Here is a 13,865-nt window from a genome sequence, read left to right as displayed (position 1 = left end):
TGACCAATGCTCCTGCGGTGTTCATGGACCTCATGAACCGAGTATTTCATGATGTGCTTGATAAGTTTGTGATTGTTTTCATTGATGACATCTTGATCTATTCGAAGAGCGAAGAAGAGCATGCGAGTCATCTAAGTTTCACTTTGCAAAGGTTGCGGGAAAAGAAGTTGTTTGCTAAGTTTAGCAAGTGTGATTTCGGCTTAAGAGAGTGGTTTTCCTTGGTCATGTAGTTTCAGCCGAAGGTATTCGTGTCGATCCCGAAAAGGTCCAAGTCGTGGCTGATTGGGAGAGACCGAAGTCAGAACGGAAATAAGAAGTTTTCTTGGATTGGCGGGTTACTACCGAAGGTTTATTGAGAACTTTTCTCGGTTGGCTGCTCCTATGACTAAGTTGACAGGAAAGAAGAGAAGTTTGTTTGGTCTGACGCATGTGAGAAGAATTTCCAAGAGTTGAAAGATAGATTGACAAGTGCCCCGGTTTTGACTATACCTGATAGTTCCGGTGGTATGACAGTTTATACCGATGCGTCAAAGATTGGTTTGGGTTGTGTACTGATGCAACATGGCAAGGTCGTAGCCTATGCTTCTCGGCAATTGAAGGATTATGAGCGGAATTACCCCACTCACGATCTAGAACTTGCCGCCGTTGTCTTTGCTTTGAAGATTTGGAGACAATATCTTTACGGTGAGAAGATTGCCATTTTCACGGATCATAAGAGTTTAAAATATTTCTTTACCCAAAAGGAGTTGAACATGAGACAAAGGAGATGGTTGGAACTCGTCTCCGATTATGATTGTGATATTCAAGATCATCCCTGGGAAAGCAAATGTTGTTGCTGATGCTCTTAGTAGGAAGAACCGAAGAAGACTTTGGATTTGAATGCTTTGAGTTTACCATTGTGGTCTTCTATTGAGAGTTTTGATTTGGAAATCGTCCCCGAGAATTCTGATTTTATTCTTTCGCCATGACGGCAAGATCTGGTCTTAGAGATAAGATTGTTGCTCTGCAGAGAGTTCGATCAAGAGTTTTTGACCAAAGTTGAGAAGATTTCTTCGAATCCTGAGTCGGACCCCGACTTTGGTATATCCATGGATGGTGCTTTGATGTTTAGAGGAAGACTGTGTGTGCCTGCAAACGAAGAAGTTAAGAAAGAAATATTGAAGGAAGCACACCAATCGGTCTTATCAGACACCCGGGAAGCACCAAGATGTACAAGGACTTGAAGGAACATTTTTGGTGGATTGGTCTAAAGGCGGATGTTGATGATTTTGTTGCCAAGTGTGAGACTTGCCAGCGTGTGAAAGCCGTTCGACAACCTCCATCTGGATTACTTCAACCTCTTCCTATTCCTAGTTGGAAGTGGGAAGATATCTCCATGGACTTTGTGACTAGCTTGCCTCGGACAAGTAAAGGCAATGACACCGTGTGGGTGATTGTTGATAGGTTGACCAAATCAGCCCATTTCATTCCTATGAAGATCACTCATACTCGGATAAGCTAGCCAGGCTTTATGTGGATAATGTGGTTCGTCTGCATGGTGTGCCATTGAGTATTGTTTCGGATCGTGATCCTAGGTTCACCTCAAGGTTTTGGAATAGTTTGCAGAAGGCCTTGGGAACCCAATTGAACTTGAGTACAGCTCATCATCCACAGGTCGATGGACAATCCGAGCGGACAATTCAGACATTGGAAGACATGCTCAGATCTTGTGTGGTGGATATGGGTGGTAATTGGGATGAACACCTAGCTTTGGTTGAGTTTGCCTATAACAACAGCTTATCAAGCAACAATAGGCATGGCTCCATTCAAGGCTTTGTATGGTAGTACTTGTAGGACACCTTTGTACTGGACTCGAGACAGTGAAAGAAAAGTCTTAGGTCCCGAGATGATTGAAGCTACAAGTGCTATGGTAGATATGATAAGAGAAAGGATTAAATCTGCCCAATGAGACAGAAATCTTATGCCGATAAGAGAAGGACCGATTTGGAATTTCAAGTTGGAGAGAAAGTCTTTCTCAAGGTCTCACCAATGAAGGGTGTGATGAGATTCAATGTTAAGGGAAAGCTTAGCCCTCGTTACATTGGACCTTTCGAGATTTTGGAAAAGGTTGGACCCGTTGCGTATCGATTAGCATTACCTCCGTCTCTTGCTGGTGTGCACAATGTGTTCCATATTTCGATGCTCCGAAAATACATAGAGAATCCGGAACACATTTTGCAGCAAGCACCTGAAGGACTTAGTGCTGATTTGACCTATGATGAAGAACCGGCCGAAATCCTCGGATAGGAAGGACAAGCAACTGCGGAATCGCGCCATTCCTTTGGTGAAGATTCGGTGGAAGAACCATACCCCTGAAGAAGCTTCTTGGGAGAAGGAAGAAGACATGAAGGAGAAGTTTCCTTACCTCTTTGGAAGCACAGATACGCTTTCAATTTCGGGGACGAAATTTCTTTAAGGGGGGGAGAATGTGAAACCCAGCCCTAACCTTGACCCGGAAACCTTGTTATTTGTAGGTCCGATGACCCGAAGTAAAGTAAGAAGTCAGCTTTGGGCCATCCCAAGAGAGGACTTGGTGTCCGGCTTGGAATCCATGAAGGTTGATGATGAGGTTCTATTTATGGAAACAGAATCCCGATGAATATCTAATTAGTTGATGGACTTGGAGTGCTCTCTATCTTGGTTTGAAGGCATTTCTACCTACTAGGTAAGTCACTTGACTTGTGTGCAAAACCCCTTTAGGATTGGATTTGATCTGGACCATCAATTCCCTGTTTTGGCCTTGCTGTCAGCATTGGTCGACTGATTGGTCGATCGGGGCGATCGACCAATCCACTCGACCAATGGGTGCTTGTCTTTGGCAATTAGGTTGATTCTTGCTCTATTTAAGTCTAACCTCGAGTCCACTTCGTATTTGCTGCCTCCAAACCCTCTGGAACGAACCAAAGACCTCTGCAAGTCATCTCTCTTGCATCCTTGGAGTTTTCTTGGCGGATCTTCGTCGGAACTCTTCTTTTTGCATCAAAAGGTATGTCTACTCTCTCTTCTTCTCCTCCATCTTTGTTTTTCTTTCCTTTTTGAGTTGAGACAGTAGAAGAGATGCTGCATTCTCTGTTGCAAACATCTCTGAACATGTTCTCATGATCATCCTAAGGATTTAAGGCTAGAACAATGATCTTAACCATGATCATTGCAAGCTTTTGAAGGATTCATGATCAAACCATGATTTAATCTCTGTTAATCTTCTAATCTGAATTCTCGATCTCTTTGGATCTTCTTTCATTGATCATGTTAGTGGTTAATGGTTGTGTTTTCTTTCCATGATCCATAATCCATAGAATTCTAGTTGTTCTCTTCTACCTTACTATGTGTTCTTCATGATGCATGATAGTTACATATATGGTAGGTTTTATTTCCTTATTTAGATTTATGCTTCTAAGCCTTATTCCATGAAGACCTATGTATGTTTTCATGTTTTCATTACCGAAAGCAATGATCCATCCTCCTATAGTTCTTGTCTTGTTTTCTATTTCAAAATTCATCAAGATCCATATTTGAGTTAATTATGGTAACTTTTTGTTTCCTAATTTGGATCTTGATACCTTGATTTGATTAGTGTTTTGAGGTCCCCTATATGCTAGAATACTACTGATGTAGTCTACCCCTTGATTAGTACCCTTTTGAACCACCAAATTCGGATTTCATATCTTAAAACTCTGATTTTATAAGCTACTGTCTGCATTGGTCGACTGATTGGTCGATTGGACCACTCGACCAATCCACTCGACCAATGAGTACAGCAACTCCAGAATTGGTCTGTTTCGGATGTTTTGATATATTTTCTGTTAGGGATCTTTCCTAATATGTTGTATATACTTGTTTAGGACCTTCTTCTCAAGTTTGCCAAGATCTTACTTGATTTCTTAGGATTCTTTGCGAGTTATAAAAGGTAAGGATGGTTATTTCCTTAATTACATAGATAGCATGAATCTAGTTTCTATATTTGAATATCATTAATATGTTTCCTAAATTAGATTCTTACAATGATATACTACTGTTGCATAACTTTGATTACGGTAGCATTACTTATTCATATTGAATTGATTCATGTATGATTTACTTACCAATGTTATACAAGTGATTGTAATTATTGATTTCTTTCCATATATGGAGTTACCATATATGTGATGATATGAATTGATGCATGTGTATGCTTACGTATGGTTTGGAAAGGAGAGGTGTCCTTTTGACACTTCTGTCCTTGGACTACTACGGGAATATTATGGGATATTTCCGGAGATGCCCTCTGGACACCTTCCTAAACTGTTGGATGACATATATAGGATTGTCTAGTAGTGTTTGGCTAGGATGTCTGTTATGTCGGACCCTAATCGGAGGGGTATTGAGACCGAACGACCCGTGGTAGCAATGGGGATTCATGGGCGCTCAAGACCGGTAACCAACCCGTGAGAGGACAGGGAATCACATTGTGGGGGCCATTTATTGGTAGGGTTGCATATGGTTAGACTTGGGCTCACGGGCGCTTAAGACCGGTAACCAACCCGTGAGAGGACGTGAGAGCTTCCCGTTTACCATATGTGGATGATCAATAGGGTTGATGAGTCCGTAGTCCGAGTTGGTCGGTGCCATAGGATACGCCGACTCTAGTGTGAAGGATACCGGAAAGGATCGTCGGGGACGAGGAATGGAAGTATCTGGATCGACTTGATGTAACCAAGTAGAAGACTTGCATTTGGCTAGGTTTTACCACGACATGCGCCAGTACTTATACCAAATGGTTGTGAGAGAGTGTGTTGACTTAACCCCCTGCCAAGGTTTGTCTGAGGGATGAAGGACCCATTACCAATCGGCTGCTCAAGACCGGTGAAATGATCCGTGAGAGAATCCAAGATATCTTTAATGGTTGAGGATGTGAGTGGACCTTCCTAAAGAAGTACGGTGCTATGACTTAAAGCATGTCTGCCAATAGAGACCAGCATACATAGAGTTAGATTCATTCATTCATTGATTGTCTCATATCATATTGCATTTATGATTGTTACGGAATCCTGCCATTTATGTTATTATGGATTTTAAGCGCCTTCTTGAGTTTCTTTGAAACTCATTCCTTTATTGTACAATGTTGTTAGACTATCCTGCAGTCTTGAGTACTATGACGGTTCCTATGAGGAAGCGCAAGGCGAAGAGACATATCTCCGGGGAAGGTGATTGCGGTTACCACAATTACTTTGAAGATCCCACGGGTGGTTATGCTCCGTACGATGCTTAGTCCGACCATTGAGTGGAAGCGTCCTTGTGCTATTTATGAGATCTATACATACAAGGATGTCGTCTACAAAGTGGAGAATAATTTAGTTACCCAATGTACTTGCTCTACTGGGATTAGCTTTTATCTAGTTTATTCTTTAGAGCTACTTTTCATTTGGATGTAAAGTGGGATTTTTGCTTCACTTTACTTATCGTTTGATACTACGATTATGTCTATTATTCCGATTCGTTTATGAATCATTCTTTCATTATTGGATCTATGATTTATCTTCCGCACTCATGTTATGATTGTTCATGATTATGTTATTGTTTATGTGGGAGGTTGATCACTCGATACCGATCTTCGGGCTGTGGATCACACTCTCGGGTATGCCGGATAGGGTACGCAGGGCTGGGAGGGCGTGATGATTGGTATCGAGCCCAAGGTTCGAGGAGATCCTAACCACAAAAGACAACAACTGAACATTCCTGAGTCATTGATCCGAAATGACTCTTCTACTCTTAGAAGTGAATAATAGAACACAGAATTAGAAACTTGAACTTTGAGGCATATGAGAACATTTCGAATAACATACCATAATTATACTTGAACAAATGTCACTAATGCAAGGAAAAGAAAAGTGCATAACATACAATAATTAAAGAGAAACAAAATGAACTTCATTAATTTCAAAAGTTTTTACAATGATTACATCTGAAATGCATAAATGGAAAATCCTAAGGTACGGTCTATCTAGGTGATCTACTTCGATCTCTATATGCTCCGAACTCCTCGCTGGCTGAGTCACACGATGCTCTATCTGTCTGTCGAGACTCCATCCTCTCGTACATCTGCTCTGTCGACCTCCATCCTCTCTAGCATGGAAGTCATCGATCTCATCTGTGCACCAAGATCTGAAGTCTCCGGAACCGCATGTGAAGGGCCGCCTGCCTCGAAGTGTGATGAAGGAAACTCGTGATGCACGGGCTCGGCCTCGCGCATATCTGTATCATCTCCGGCCTGATCATCACTATCGGGACCGATATCCTCTCCTCCATCCTCGATCCCTGATCCTCATCCTACGATTCATCATCATCCTCACCCTCCGGACCGGGAGATCTCTCTAAGCGATGTAGTCTCATCGTCGAATGGTCCGAGTCCCAATGGGGTATCCTGTGATCTAGTGTCCATCGGAGTATCCTCGAAACTCACCCCGAAATGCCTGAAGATCAAAGTCGGAAGCCTCCCATAGCAAAGGTTCCGCATGCTAGGCCCGCAGAACTAAGTCCGGCATGACCTGCTGAATGATGTAGGAGAGATCGATCTCGAAGCCCATGTAGATGCGGTAAATGACCAAGGCCTCCATCTTTGTGACCCGATGGTGATGTCCGGCTTTCGGCATGATGTTTCGGCCGACTATGCGACCGATAATACGTGCGAGAACCCGTCATCCGTCCGCTAGTCCACGGTGTGAAGCATCGGCGGCTATCCCATAGCGTAGAGCATATCTCGCGAAGCTCGTACGGCATCGGATGGCTGTCCGGATCTGCTCCTGCGGGTATCCACACACCTGCTTGTGGATAGTAAGGGACTGCAAGATCTCGGCCGGTGTCCGGGTAGAGAAGCGAATCCGAGTACGAAGGACCACTGCTCCCGAGGACAAGTGCGAGTGGATGTCCCCTGGCCTCGAGCCTCCTCTGTGTAAGTAAGGTTCTTTGAAGAACAACCTCACTAGCTCCGGGTATACCGGCAAATCCTCGGTGAAGAGGTGAGTCCACTTTGTAAAGTGTCGAACCTCTGCCGGATCCTAAAGGCTACGAGCTGGCGTAAGTGAAGTAGACGCCCCATCTCGATGTTACAATAGCTGAAGTAGGCCTCGTACGAAACTCGGCTGAGGTGTGTCAAATAGGTCCGGTCTCCTAACCTCCTCTCTAGGCTCGAAAGGAACACGACCTCTGCCCCCTAAGAGCACCTACGATGCGACCTCGACCTCTACCTCCTCCTCGTCCTCCCCTACGCATGATGTATACGTGGAAGAGACAAGAGACATTTCCAATTAGTGCTATTTCAAGATTTGAGCCAAAAGGGTATTTTCGTAATTTTTCGGAAAATTTCAAATTTGGGGGAAATTTGATTTGAACATACTAGCATGTGCACAATACTTGGAATTTCATGTCTATGAAGTTGTTTTGATGAAAATCGATCGAAAACATGGATTAAAGCGAAAAATTCAGCAAGAAGGAAATTTGGGGATTTTGCAATTTAGGTCAAAATTGGATTTTTGAAAAGTTGAAATTGGTTAAATCAAATTGTATGGACCTATCTACAATGTCATCTTGAGCATGTAGCATTTGATCTCGTGCGAAAATTTCAAGCGGTTTGAGAGAAAACGAAATTTTTCTAAAGATATCGATTTCGGTATAAAACTTTGCGAGATGAGCACCAAATGTGTTAAAACTTGTTGTCTATGCATGTCATTGTGTTTAAAACCTAGGGAATATGTTTCTAAGCATTCCTAAGCATGATTTCTAGCATTGGATACAAGTAAAGCATGGTTTTATTGAAATGCAAGCATGAGAAGATGAAAATGGAAGAAAGAATGAGAGATTTACCTTGTTTGTGAAGATGGTGTGTTGTGGTGTTGTTGTTGAAGCACTAAATCACCTCAAGAACACTTGTGGGAACTCTTGGATATTTTCCCTAGAGCTCTCTCACCTTTGGAAGAAGTTAGAATGAGGTTGGAATGTGGAAATGAGGCTTATAATGCGAATTTTCGCATTCTGTCTTCATTGGTCGGCGATTGGTCGGTGGGTCACTCGACCAACCACTCGACCAATGGTCACGGTGACCTCATTTGCTGTTGAATTTTTGGAAAATGTGATTTTTGCCTTATGGAATATTGTTTGATGACTATATGGATATTTTTGAGCATGATTTAAGTTTTCAAATCATTTGGACTTGTGGTTTATGTTGAATCTTCGAAATTCGGTATTTTGATGTTCTCGGTTTTGCGAGAATGGTTACTACGAGAAGTGGGCGTGGTGAATCCGGTGGTCATGGAGGTGGTGAAATACCTCGGGGAGGTGGTGAAGTACCTCATGGAGGTGGTGAGATACCAAATGCTGATCGGGGTACTCATGAGATCCCTGGTGCCCCGAATGTTGGAAGTTTGAGAGATATTGCCAATATTATGGGCAATATGATGCGGCGACAAGCGGCTCAATTCAACCGGATGTTGGTGGGTTTCATGACTCTGCATAATGAGACCCGGGCTGGTGCTAATGTGAATCCTCATGCCGCGATCCTGAATGCGGGAGGTTTAGCTGGAACTCCTCATACTACTTTGATGGAGAGTTTTACGAAGATGCAAGTACCCACTTTTCTTGGAGTTACCAAGGACCCCTTGTTTCCTAACAAGTGGCTTCGTGAGTTGGAGAAGGCTTTCCGGCATCTGCAATGCTCGGAAGCTCGAGAAGATTTTGTTTCTTTGAGCAGAAGTTGCAACAAGAAGGCTGATGCATGGTGGATTTCCACTCGTCTGTTTTGGAAGGTTTGCATGCGGGAGTTGTAACTTGGGAGTTATTCAAAGAGGCTTTTTGTATGAACTACTTTCCCGAGGCGGTGAAGGATGCAAAGGAAGCTGAGTTTATGATTCGACTCAAGGAACTTTGTCTGTGTTGGAGTACCAACGAAGTTCGAGGAGCTTCATTTCTTTGCTCCAGATTCTTTGAAGGAAGACCTCGCCAAAGCAAAGAAGTTCTTCAAAGGACTGCGCGCCTGCCATTAAAGCTTATCTCACGGTCCGGCCTATAGTGAGCTATGCTCAAGTGGTGCGAGAACTCGAAGAAGTTGGAAGAAACGAGAGAAGGAAAGTGCTCGTGTGCAAAAGCCTTGGCGATCAAGGAATTCTGGTTTGGTGGATCGCAATGACCGTCGTTATGTGAGACCTACACCCTACCCCACTCCTACCTTTCGGGCTAAGAGTGTAGGTCGGAACACGGGTTTTCAGCAGCCCGGCCGGTTTAAACGGTATGGCGGAAACCGACCACCAGCAAATGCAAGTGCAAGTGCAAGTGCGAGTGCAAGGCCTTTTGTTCGGAAGCCCTCTGTTGCAGCCACCCCTGTTGGATCCAGCAATCTGTTTGCTTCTACGCAAGCAAGCTGGTCATTTTGCTCGTGCTGTCCGAAGCGGCCTGCCTTGACAGCTTTGCCCCGGTGGTGAAGAGTGCTCCTGCTCCTCCCTCCGGTAGAGTTTTCGGTATTTCCGATCTTGAGCGGGATCCAAGCCATGATGTGATTACGGGTACATTGTTAGTCGCTTCTATTTATGCATTTGTCTTATTTGATACGGGTGCATCTCATTCGTTCATGTCATCTGCATTCATCAAGAAGACTAACCTAATCCACGAGAAGTTGTCTAGTTGTTTATTGATTAGTACACCTCTTGGTCTGTTGTGAAACTAGATAAGGGGTTATCTAAATGTCCTGTGTTGATTGGTGAGAAGAACTTGGAAGCCAATTTTGTGATTCTTGACATGAAGGACTTCGATGTTATTTTGGGAATTGATTGGTTGACGGCCCACAAAGTTTGTGTTCCTTTGTTCCTCAAAGAAGATTCAGTTCCATATTTGTGGAAGTCCGGTCTTTGAATTTCAAGGTGAAAAGAGAAGGGTTTGTAAGAAGGTCTTTGTGCTGCTGCTTGATGCAAGTCTATGCCCTAGTGGATGATGCTTCATCTGAAGGCAAGGGTATAGTGGAGAAAAGAGTCGACGAAGTCGAGTTGTCTGCGACTTTGTTGATGTCTTCCACGATGACCTATCGGGAGTGCCTCCGGACGAGAGATGTCGAATTCTCTATTGATCTCGTCCCTGGTGCCGCTCCGGTATCTAAAGCTCCGTATAGGATGGCTCCTACTGAGTTGAAAGAGTTGCAAAATCAGTTGAATGAGCTCATTGATAGAGGTTTCGTACAGCCTAGTGTGTCACCTTGGGGAGCTCCGGTCTTGTTCGTCAAGAAGAAAGACGGTAGTATGCGCTTGTGCATCGACTACCGTGAGTTGAATAAGTTGACTATCAAGAATAGATATCCGCTGCCCGAGAATCGATGATCTCTTCGATCGGTTGAAGGGTGCGGTTGTGTTCTCGAAGATTGACTTAAGGTCCGGATATCACCAATTGAAAGTGAAGTCTAGTGATATCTTCAAGACGGCTTTCCGAACGCGGTATGGTCACTACGAGTTTAGAGTCATGCCCTTCGGATTGACCAATGCTCTGCGGTGTTCATGGACCTCATGAACCGAGTATTTCATGATGTGCTTGATAAGTTTGTGATTGTTTTCATTGATGACATCTTGATCTATTCGAAGAGCGAAGAAGAGCATGCGAGTCATCTAAGTTTCACTTTGCAAAGGTTGCGGGAAAAGAAGTTGTTTGCTAAGTTTAGCAAGTGTGATTTACGGCTTAAGAGAGTGGTTTTCCTTGGTCATGTAGTTTCAGCCGAAGGTATTCGTGTCGATCTGAAAAGGTCCAAGCTGTGGCTGATTGGGAGAGACCGAAGTCGATAACGGAAATAAGAAGTTTTCTTGGATTGGCGGGTTACTACCGAAGGTTTATTGAGAACTTTTCTCGGTTGGCTGCTCCTATGACTAAGTTGACCGGGGAAAGAAGAGAAGTTTGTTTGGTCGGCGCTTTGTGAGAAGAATTTCCAAGAGTTGAAAGATAGATTGACAAGTGCCCCGGTTTTGACTATACGATAGTTCCGGTGGTATGACGGTTTATACCGATGCGTCAAAGATTGGTTTGGGTTGTGTCTTGATGCAACATGGCAAGGTCGTAGCCTATGCTTCTCGGCAATTGAAGGATTATGAGCGGAATTACCCCACTCACGATCTAGAACTTGCCGCCGTTGTCTTTGCTTTGAAGATTTGGAGACATTATCTTTACGGTGAGAAGATTGCCATTTTCACGGATCATAAGAGTTTGAAATATTTCTTTACCCAAAAGGAGTTGAACATGAGACAAAGGAGATGGTTGGAACTCGTCTCCGATTATGATTGTGATATTCGGTATCATCCTGGGAAAGCAAATGTTGTTGCTTGATGCTCTTAGTAGGAAGAACCGGAAGAAGACTTTGGATTTGAATGCTTTGAGTTTACCATTGTGGTCTTCTATTGAGAGTTTTGATTTGGAAATCGTCCACGAGAATTCTGATTTTATTCTTTACGCCATGACGGCAAGATCTGGTCTTAGAGATAAGATTGTTGCTCTGCGGAGTTACGATCAAGAGTTTTTGACCAAAGTTGAGAAGATTTCTTCGAATCTGAGTCGGACCCCGACTTTGGTATATCCATGGATGGTGCTTTGTTGTTTAGAGGAAGGCTGTGTGTGTGCTGCAAGCGAAGAAGTTAAGAAAGAAATATTGAAGGAAGCACACCGGTCGGTCTTTCTTGTACACCGGGAAGCACCAAGATGTACAAGGACTTGAAGGAACATTTTTGGTGGATTGGTCTAAAGGCGGATGTTGATGATTTTGTTGCCAAGTGTGAGACTTGCCGGCGTGTGAAAGCCGTTCGACAACCTCCATCTGGATTACTTCAACCCCTTCCTATTCCTAGTTGGAAGTGGGAAGATATCTCCATGGACTTTGTGACTAGCTTGCCTCGGACAAGTAAAGGCAATGACCTTTGTGTGGGTGATTGTTGATAGGTTGACCAAATCAGCCCATTTCATTCCTATGAAGATCACTCATACTACGGATAAGCTAGCCGGGCTTTATGTGGATAATGTGGTTAGAATGCATGGTGTGCCATTGAGTATTGTCTCGGATCGTGATCCTAGGTTCACCTCAAGGTTTTGGAATAGTTTGCGGAAGGCCTTGGGAACCCAATTGAACTTGAGTACAGCTCATCATCCACGGTCGATGGACAATGCGAGCGGACAATTCGGACATTGGAAGACATGCTCGAGATCTTGTGTGGTGGATATGGGTGGTAATTGGGATGAACACCTAGCTTTGGTTGAGTTTGCCTATAACAACGGTTATCAAGCAACAATAGGCATGGCTCCATTCAAGGCTTTGTATGGTAGTACTTGTAGGACACCTTTGTCTTGGTGAGGCAATTGAAAGAAAAGTCTTAGGTCTGAGATGATTGAAGCTACAAGTGCTATGGTAGATATGATAAGAGAAAGGATTAAGTCTGCTTGATCGAGACGAGAAATCTTATCTTTGATAAGAGAAGGACCGATTTGGAATTTCAAGTTGGAGAGAAAGTCTTTACGAAGGTCTCACCAATGAAGGGTGTGATGAGATTCAATGTTAAGGGAAAGCTTAGCCCTCGTTACATTGGACCTTTCGAGATTTTGGAAAAGGTTGGACTGTTGCGTATCGATTAGCATTACCTCCGTCTCTTGCTGGTGTGCACAATGTGTTCCATATTTCGATGCTCCGAAAATACATAGAGAATCCGGAACACATTTTGCGGCAAGCACTGAAGGACTTAGTGCTGATTTGACCTATGATGAAGAACCGGCCGAAATCCTGGATAGGAAGGACAAGCGGCTGCGGAATCGCGCCATTCCTTTGGTGAAGATTCGGTGGAAGAACCATACCCCTGAAGAAGCTTCTTGGGAGAAGGAAGAAGACATGAAGGAGAAGTTTCCTTACCTCTTTGGAAGCACGGAGTGCGCTTTCAATTTCGGGGGACGAAATTTCTTTAAGGGGGGAGAATGTGAAACCCAGCCCTAACCTTGACCCGGAAACCTTGTTATTTGTAGGTCCGATGACCCGAAGTAAAGTAAGAAGTCAGCTTTGGGCCATCCCGGTAGAGGACTTGGTGTCGGCTTTGAATCCATGAAGGTTGATGATGAGGTTCTATTTATGGAAACAGAATCTGATGAAGATCTAATTAGTTGATGGACTTGGAGTGCTCTCTATCTTGGTTTGAAGGCATTTCTACCTACTAGGTAAGTCACTTGACTTGTGTGCAAAACCCCTTTAGGTTTGGATTTGATCTGGACCTTCAATTCCCCTGTTTTGGCCTTCTTTGTCGGCATTGGTCGATTGATTGGTCGGCCTGGGCCGATCGACCAATCCACTCGACCAATGGGTCTTTGTCTTTGGCAATTAGGTTGATTCTTGCTCTATTTAAGTCTAACCTCGAGTCCACTTCGTATTTGCTGCCTCCAAACCCTCTGGAGCAGACCAAAGACCTCTGCAAGTCATCTCTCTTGCATCCTTGGAGTTTTCTTGGCGGATCTTCGTCGGAACTCTTCTTTTTGCATCAAAAGGTATGTCTACTCTCTCTTCTTCTCCTCCATCTTTGTTTTTCTTTCCTTTTTGAGTTGAGACAGTAGAAGAGATGCTGCATTCTCTGTTGCAAACATCTACTGAACATGTTCTCATGATCATCCTAAGGATTTAAGGCTAGAACAATGATCTTAACCATGATCATTGCAAGCTTTTGAAGGATTCATGATCAAACCATGATTTAATCTCTGTTAATCTTCTAATCTGAATTCCGATCTCTTTGGATCTTCTTTCATTGATCATGTTAGTGGTTAATGGTTGTGTTTTCTTTCCATGATCCATAATCCATAGAATT

Source organism: Hakea prostrata, chromosome 2 (genome assembly GCF_041222555.1).
Source record: "Hakea prostrata isolate BN-2017 chromosome 2, UWA_Hpros_2, whole genome shotgun sequence".
In the NCBI taxonomy this organism is placed as follows: domain Eukaryota; kingdom Viridiplantae; phylum Streptophyta; class Magnoliopsida; order Proteales; family Proteaceae; genus Hakea; species Hakea prostrata.
The sequence above is the reverse complement of the archived record's forward strand: the minus strand, read 5'-3'. Positions refer to the sequence as shown.